The sequence below is a fragment of the Caretta caretta genome, chromosome 1 (assembly GCF_965140235.1).
Source record: "Caretta caretta isolate rCarCar2 chromosome 1, rCarCar1.hap1, whole genome shotgun sequence".
NCBI classification, from domain to species: domain Eukaryota; kingdom Metazoa; phylum Chordata; order Testudines; family Cheloniidae; genus Caretta; species Caretta caretta.
In genome coordinates, this window is record NC_134206.1 from 261,681,127 (window position 1) to 261,690,415 (window position 9,289).

The following is a 9,289-nucleotide window of genomic DNA, read 5'->3' on the forward strand; positions in this document are numbered from 1 at the left end:
GTTCAATTCACACCTATATTCACCTTATCAAAAATTCACAAAAATCACCACATTGGTGGTTTACTTAAGTGTGGTTTGCGAACAGAGAGGACTTAGGGGCTACCAAGTACATGCTACACATCCAGATTACAAAGTGATGCATTCCTTATCCTGCTCTTTGCCTGCCCAAGAAGAGAAAAGTCAAACGCGTGTGACTTCTATATGCAGTTCAAAACAATCTCCTCATGTTTCATTTCCTCCCTCTGATTAAATTAATTGTGCACCTGAGGTCTCCGGCTAAAAGGGTTTTCATGGCCCACAATTATTTGAATGCTATGGAAGAGGAAGCTACATGCCTTTCCTATTACGAAGGGAGGACCAAACTGAAAGAGAAGCCTATGAACAAGACTAAATGAAACAGGACTAGAATTCCACCCGAGAGGCAGGACATAACAGTACTTTACAAACAGACCAAAAGGAAACCCCCAATTAGCAACTCATAATTCAGGTTCTAAGCTTTAAAAAGAGTATGTTAATTTTTAAAAGATTTATATAAAAATTCAACTAACTAATCTGACAATGCCTGAAACTACAGAGGTGGTGTAATGATAGTATGAAGCACAGAAGAAAAGAGCATTATACAGATTATATCCATTACTTTTGATTTCTTAAATATAAAGCTGAACCTATGATACAAAATGGAAGATAACATTTCCAAAGACAAATTAAGTGACCAAAAAATAAGTTTGTCTCAAAACAGAAATTGATATGGATCAATAATGGGGCTGAAGAGGATGAACTACTGTTACTGCCATTGTTTCTCACTGCCAAAAACATGACATCATGGCAGAAGGAAGGCTCCCATATAAAGAATGCATGTCATTTCTTTCCTTCAAGGACACACTGCTGATCCAACCTGCACTTAAAAATCTCAAGAGAAGCAACAGACCAGCACCTCAGACAGGAGGCTGAAAATTAAAACTGTTCTCATCCCACTCCCATTCATTTCCTCTAAAGGAGCTACACTCCAACGTGGATGGGGGAGGTGAAGGGCAATGTACATATGTAATTAACCATATGTTCTCTTCCTGAAGTGCAGAATGGTACTAGCTGAAGGTAGCCAGAAAAGAAAATTCACCAAAGTGGCTGGCTGAGCAGATAATCATCCATTTCATATGCCAGTTTTAGTTTTCAGTTTCAGATCAGATACACTCATCAATGCACCTCAGCACTGAGTTCAGCATGAAACAATTACATTTCACTTGCCTGGAGGAAGGATTTGGTAGTTCCAGGCTGACGAACAAATTAATTTTCCTAGCTTATAACACTACCACCTCCTCCTCTTCAATCTCCCAGAAGAAGATCTGACCATCACCCCAACTTTGCTAAATAAAAATCCTTGAAGGAAGAATACTGTGTAATACATAGGACTTATTGAACATTAGATCTAGTTACAAGTAAATCACCAGTATTTTTCAAAAGGCATCTTACACGTAATAGTGAATTATTAAGAATGGAGCAGCTATCGAGACAGTCTTATGACAGCATGAGAGGCTGAAGACTCATCAAAGTTGCTATACCTTGTATTTGAGTATATTTGGGTAGAAAGCATATATGAAACCACTTCATACACATCAGATTCACTTAAGTAAACTAGAGATACATTTTTAACAGGTATAATGAAACTTTCTTATAGTGAAGCACTTAATCCCCTTCTCTCCCTCACCCCAGAACTTCAATTTAAGCAGCATGGAATTCCTCTCCAGAAAAAGATGGGGCAACAGAGTGGAAATCCAGGCTACGAGCTGCCTCTCATTCTGGTCCCACTGGCCAGGAGAGAGTGAGTGCTGGCCCATAAGTTACAGGGCTTTGCTGATGCTTAAACCCAGTCCCGGCGAAGGGTCACTGCATCTTGTATAATTTTTCAAAACACTGAACGATGTGGAAATTTTGTTTTCCTATATTCATATATTTTAAGGCCAGAAAGGACTATTATGATTGTATACTCTGACATCTCGCACAATACAGGGCACAGAATTTCAACCAGTTTTGCGTCACTGTAGATTTACTAGATACAATTTAGTTTTAAGCAGGTTCCACTGTATTTCTAAAAACATTTCAGGTATTTAATATAATGAAACTTGTCTGAATCAACCACTAAAGGGACTGACAAATCCTTAACTTATTGGAGATAGTTTTCTATTACAGGTGCAGCAGAGTTGTACTCAGGGTATCAGTGAATATTCTGGGGTAGTCTCTTGACTGAATATTCTCATAAAGGTGGTCTCTTGTATAGGTGTCACTACAGAACAATTCTCAAATATATTCACAGTGTGGACCATTTATTAAGAGAGCACCCCTCTGTTGCACACCTCCTCTCCCAGCCACGCAATTCCAAACTTCCCTGTGAGAGTTAGAGATTGATGTAATGAAAACAATGTTAGCATAGTATTAATGAAACAGGATGGAAAAAATCCCTTTAATGAATGGGAACAGTTGCTGAGTTACATTTCCTACCCCCCACTCTCTATTTGGGCTGCTTATTTCCTCTATCTGGATGCAAGACTTCACTTTTATTGGGGCCAGTCACCTTTTGTTGCTTACAGCTCCCATGACTCTAAACTCCATAACTGTCTGTAGTCTGCTTTGGTTTTCCTGTACATCTATTATACCTGCAATTGAGGGTAATCTGCAATATGATCAGAGATCAGTGCTAAGAGAAATCAAGAAGTCACATTTTCCTTGAAAAGCAAGGATGACTAACTGGTGGAAGATGCAACATTCCTGTTAGGATTTAGGGATAGAAGGGTCAGTGCAAAATACAGATTTTTATGGAATGAACACAAGCAAAATGCACTAAGAGCCAAAGCATCCCCCTGCTTTACAATCAAAAGCAAGTATCAATCTTTGAATCTAAGGATCTCTTGTTACTTCATATTTAAGGGGAGAAGCTGCCATATCACTGTTATCATGATACTTTCAGACAGTACTCACTCCCCACAGACACACACTGCCTGAATACCATTTCTTTCTGTGTGTCATATCTGACAAACTGTTTGTCTCTAAAAAAAGGTGTTGCCAACTTTCCCAAATGATAAAAAAGTGATCTGTCCAAGCTGAACTGATATTAACACAACTACTGATTCAACCCACTAGAGCAGAGGCAGATTATCTACATATATTTTATCTGCTGAAGGAAAACTGTTGCAAAGGCAGCAATAATTAGAAATTAAAATGTCCTTTTTTCCTGACAATTCAGATGCCACAAATATTATGAAAGGGAATGAAAGGAGGTGGATGGGGCCCTTTCTCAGCAAGTTACTAACGGCGGACAGAGATACCAAGTTTTCCTTTTTCTCCCAAGATTATGTGGCATTTATTTTCAAGTGTGATCAGGCTTTTTCTCCTCCTTTCAGCAGGAGTGTGTAAAGAACAGAAACAGGAGTTTAGAGTCAACTTGCAGTTACGCTGCTATTTTCTATCTTCACTTTGGTGTCCTGGCCTAGACCACAACTGCTAGCTAATATAATTCCAGACCGTATGAATAGGTCAGACTCCCTTAAACTATTCCTTAATCAACAGGAATGAGATACTATTACAATGGATTCCATTCTGCCACTCCCTCAAGTGCACTGCACCTGAAGCACTCCTACAACATGAATTATGGAAAAGCAGCATCACTTGCCCCATAACCTCAGCCGTGCAGAACACAATGCCATCCACAGCCTCAGAAACAACTCTGACACCATAATCAAAAAGGCTGACAAAGGAGGTGCTGTCGTCTTCATGAATAGGTCAGAATATGAACAAGAGGCTGCTAGGCAGCTCTCCAACACCACTTTCTACAAGCCATTACCCTCTGATCCCACTGAGGGTTACCAAAAGAAACTACACCATTTGCTCAAGAAACTCCCTGAAAAAGCACAAGAACAAATCCACACACACACACCCCTGGAATCCCGACCTGCGGTATTCTATCTGCTACCCAAGATCCATAAACCTGGAAATCCTGGGCGCCCCATCATCTCAGGCATTGGCACCCTGACAGCAGGATTGTCTGGCTATGTAGACTCCCTCCTCAGGCCCTAAGCGACCAGCACTCCCAGCTATCTTTGAGACACCACTGACTTCCTGAGGAAACTACAATCCATCGGTGATCTTCCTGAAAACACCATCCTAGCCACTATGGATGTAGAAGCCCTCTACACCAACATTCCACACAAAGATGGACTACAAGCCGTCAAGAACACTATCCCCGATAATGTCACGGCTAACCTGGTGGCTGAACTTTGTGACTTTCTCCTCACCCATAACTATTTCACATTTGGGGACAATGTATACCTTCAAATCAGCAGCACTGCTATGGGTACCTGCATTGTCCCACAGTATGCCAACATTTTTATGGCTGACTAAGAACAACGCTTCCTCAGCCCTTGTCCCCTAATGCCCCTACTCTACTTGCGCTACATTGATGACGTCTTCATCATTTGGACCCATGGAAAAAAAGCTCTTGAGGAATTCCACCATGATTTCAACAATTTACATCCCACCATCAACCTCAGCCTGGACCAGTCCACACAAGAGATCCACTTCCTGGACACTACGGTGCTAATAAGCGATGGTCACATAAACACCACCCTATACCGGAAACCTACTGACCACTATACTTACCTACATGCCTCCAGCTTTCATCCAGACCACACCACACGATCCATTGTCTACAGCCAAGCTCTACAATACAACTGCATTTGCTCCAACCCCTCATGCAGAGACAAACACCTACAAGAGCTCTATCAAGCGTTCTTACAATACCTACCTGCTGAAATGAAGAAACAGATTGAGAGAGCCAGAAGAGTACCCAGAAGTTACCTACTACTGGACAGGCCCAACAAAGAAAATAACAGAATGCCACTCGCCATCACCTTCAGCCCCTAACTAAAACCTCTCCAAAGCATCATCAAGGATCTACAACCTATCCTGAAGGATGACCCATCACTCTCACAGATCTTGGGACACAGGCCAGTCCTTGCTTACAGACAGCCCCCCAACCTGAAGCAAATACTCACCAGCAACCACACACCACACAACAGAACCATTAACCCAGGAACCTATCCTTGCAACAAAGCCCGTTGCCAACTGTGCCCACATATCTATTCAGGGGACATCATCATAGGGCCTAATCACATCAGCCACGCTATCAGAGGCTCGTTCACCTGCACATCCACCAATGTGATATATGCCATCATGTGCCAGCAATGCCCCTCTGCCATGTACATTGGTCAAACTGGACAGTCTCTACGTAAAAGAATAAATGGACACAAATCAGACGTCAAGAATTATAACATTCAAAAACCAGCTGGAGAACACTTCAATCTCTTTGGTCACTCAATTACAGACCTAAAAGTTGCAATTCTTCAACAAAAAAACTTCAAAAACAGACTCCAACGATAGACTGCTGAATTGGAATTAATTTGTAAACTAGATACAATTAACTTAGGCTTGAATAGAGACTGGGAGTGGATGGGTCATTACACAAAGTAAAACTATTTCCCCATGTTTATTCCCCCCATACCCCACCGTTCCTCAGATGTTCTTGTCAACTGCTGGAAATTGCCCACCTTGATTATCACTGCAAAAGGTTCGACCCTCTCCTCCCCCCCCCGCTGGTAATAGCTCACCTTAACTGATCACTCATTACAGTGTGTATGGTAACACCCATTGTTTCATGTTCTCTATGTATATAAATCTCCCCACTGTATTTTCCACTGAATGCATCCGATAAAGTGAGCTGTCGCTCACGAAAGCTTATGCTCAAATAAATTTGTTAGTCTCTAAGGTGCCATAAGTCCTCCTTTTCTTTTTATGAATTATAACAATGCTTTAACAAATGGTCCACTTCCCTGATCAATGCTTTAGATACAAGAAACAAGATACACTTTGGAACTGATGCTGCAGAGTTCACTTATACGTATTTCTGAAGGTCAACACACCTTTCAGAATTACTCGGTTAAGAAATTTGGGGGGGAGGGATAGCTCAGTGGTTTGAGCACTGGCCTGCTAAACCCAGGGTTGTGAGTTCAATCCTTGAGGGGGCCATTTAGGGATCTGGGGCAAAAATTGGGGATTGGTCCTGCTTTGAGCAGGGGGTTGGACTAGATGACCTCCTGAGGTCCCTTCCAACCCTGAGATTCTATGATTCTAAACCACAGTTATGAGCAGTTAAAAGATAGAATAGCAAGGTAAGCTTATTATAAAGGTGAAATACAAAGGTACAATAAAGATTGAATTTATCTCATGTGTATTAAATCCTGCCAAAAGCCATGAGGGGGGCGGGGAGGAGCTAGCCAAAAATATTTAACTTAACATTTTTAAGTTCTTTCCTCAGCATCCTTTACTCCTGTCACTTTTTTGTTCACTGAAGATAGTTCTGAAAGCATCATTCTATGACATCACAGGTACCAGAAATCTTATTGCAATGATGCATTCAAGGACATTTTCACAAACCAAAAGTGACATGTTTCAGAGTAGCAGCCGTGTTCGTCTGTATCCGCAAAAAGAACAGGAGGACTTGCGGCACCTTAGAGACTAACAAACTTATTTGAGCATAAGCTTTCATGGGCTACAGCCCACTTCAGACATGCACATTTCGAAGTGAAAACAATTAAGGCTTAGCTAATATTTATTTCTTAATGTCCCCTTCAGCATGCTTGGTGGAGGTAGTAAGTACAGACGTTTGTGCTTAGGTAGCTTTGCAATTTAAATTTTGTGTTATAGTCCATAGCAAAGTACACAGTAAAAGTCCCCCATGTTCTGCAGCAACTTTCTCATCAAAATCTTATGGTACACTGAATATCTGTTGGCTCACCTAAAGACAAAATGCTCTGTAAAAGATCTATAAAATAGTTTTAAACGTAAGTACTTTGCAACCCTTCACAACACATTTCTTGTTTAGCACAGGCTGAGATGCAATTGCAAATGCACTGCTACTTAAGCTTTACAAGCATGATGAAGGAAAGGAAATCTCATCATTGCAATAAGATTTCTGGTACCTTGATGTCATAGAATGATGCTTTCAGAACTATCTTCAGTGAACAAAAAAGTGACAGGATTAAAGGATGCTGAGGAAAGAACTTAAAAATGTTAAAATAAATATTTTTGGCTGTAAACACGAACAAATCCAAAACCATTCGCCCAGCCCACTCTAGGTTTAGCATCAGTAGAACAGAAACATGACAAGACCACATCAGCTAAAAGTTTGCATGATGCAGTAGGGAACACATACACAGATATCATGGACAAAGGTCTTTGCTATATGTTTTGCTCACAAACATGATTTGCAATACTTGTTGCACCACCAGTACACACTAATGCAAAAAATCAGTTTTCACATATGATCACTCTGCCTACATCAGAACATACAAGTATTTCTCATGCAAGATTCTAGGGTTACACAGGTGAAGAACTGGGAGTCTTCTAGGTAGCTCCTGATCCACCACGGCATTCGAGTTCCTTTAAATATGCATTACCCACACAGCGAAAATCCAAGGCCACAGAGAAGGAAAGGGAAAGATACAGCAGGTCATTACAGGAGGGGCTGGGGCAGCGGGGGGGAGGGGGGGGATTCAGCACTTCAGGTGTCTCAGGGAGGGAATTCTGCAGCTCGCTGGAAGGGGGCTCATGGGGGGTGACGTATTTCACGGGCAGACTCATAGAACGAGGAGGTGTTTCATTAGAGCAGAGAGGGAGGAGCAGGAGGAAATGAGGTGTCTCAACGGGGGGGGGGCTCACGAGGATGAGGTAATGAGAGATAAGAGGTTTCAGAGTAACAGCCGTGTTAGTCTGTATTCGCAAAAAGAAAAGGAGTACTTGTGGCACCTTAGAGACTAACCAATTTATTTGAGCATAAGCTTTCGTGAGCTATGAAGTGAGCTGTAGCTCACGAAAGCTCATGCTCAAATAAATTGGTTAGTCTCTAAGGTGCCACAAGTCCTCCTTTTCTTTTTGAGAGATAAGAGGTTATTCTGGGGGGGCGGAAGAGGTTTCTCAGAGGTGAAGTGTCTCTCGGGGGGGGGGGGTCTCAGAAGGGAACGAGGAATCTCACTGGGGCCCTGACTGAGGAGAGGAGAACGAGGGGTCTCAACTGGGGCGGGCTGGCAACAAAGCATCTCCCGGGGGGGGGGGGGGGGAGCTCATGAAGGAGCCTCTCCAGGGTCGGGGGCGGGGTGTCTCCCCGGGGCAGTGAGTGCGGAGGGAAAGGCGCCGCCGGCAGCGAGCAGGGGCCCGGTCTCGGTGGGGGGGGCGTGCCGGGGGCGCGGCGTGCCGGGGGCGCAGAACCAGCCGCGGCGCTAACAGGCGGGGAGCGGGCCCCAGGGTCTCCGAGGAGGGGCGGATCCCTCCCCCTTACACGGAGGGACCCTGCAGCAAAGGGGGGGGAGGGGTCTCGGTTCTCTCCGAGGCCTGAGCCTCCCACGCACCTGGTCACGGCTCCATCCCGGCTTCGGCATCGCCTCGTCCCCTTCCGGAGCCGCCCCCCGAGACTAAACTTCCCCGAACTGCTGGTAACCCTGCCTCGCCGCCGCCGGCTCCCTCAGCCACGGAAACTGCCCCGCCCCCAGGCTAGATGATTGACAGCCCCTGTTGCCAATCGGCATACTCGGAGCTAGTTGAGTGTCACGAATGCCAACCAGTGGCTGTCGAGCGGCCTGGGAAGCTAACGGACATGAATGGGCAGGGCGAGAGGGGATGGGGCGGAACTACTTGTGACTGTCTTGTAAAGCAGCCAATTAGAAGATAGAAATCATGTCCTCGGCAGTAGGCGAGGTTAGAGTGTTTAGTCCCCTGGGGAACGGAGGAGACGTCTGGACTCTTAAAGGGACAGTACCCATGAGGCCTCAAACTTCCCTGGAACTCCCTCCGTGTGCCCGGGCGCCGGGGCACCTGCCATGGGCGGCCCTTACCCAAGGGAGGGCGGCACGATCAGTGCGGCAATGGAAATCTCGTTTCACCGACACTGCAGGCCCAGAAAAGAGACATCCCAAAATACTGGGTCAGCAACTTAGTATAAATCTGTGCCGGGAGCCCAGCATGAGGACAGCAGGGGAGCTGCTGGGCAGGAGTGAGGATCCATCTTTCCTCCACTCTGTAGAAAACATTTTTTCACCTGTCAAGTACCATCTTTAGACTTGGCAAAATTAAATAGACATTATTAAAAATAATTTGAAAATATCAATTTTATTTTAAGCTTTTTTATTTTTATCCATTTAAACTTTCACAGTTGCAGGAATTTATGTGAGGGGGTAAGACAATAATT

At 44.0% G+C, this 9,289-nt stretch overlaps 1 protein-coding gene across 5 annotated transcripts in view; it reads right to left on the reverse strand.

The window, feature by feature from the left end:
• Nucleotides 1–8,579, reverse strand: part of MRTFA (myocardin related transcription factor A) — a 182,178-nt gene extending 173,599 nt beyond the window's left edge. For all 5 annotated transcript variants that reach the window (XM_048834809.2, XM_048834830.2, XM_048834814.2 and 2 more), the window contains exon 1: nucleotides 8,454–8,579. The gene's annotated coding sequence lies outside the window, so the exon portion shown is untranslated. The remainder of the gene's footprint in view (nucleotides 1–8,453) is intronic.
• Nucleotides 8,580–9,289: the final 710 nt, after the last annotated feature.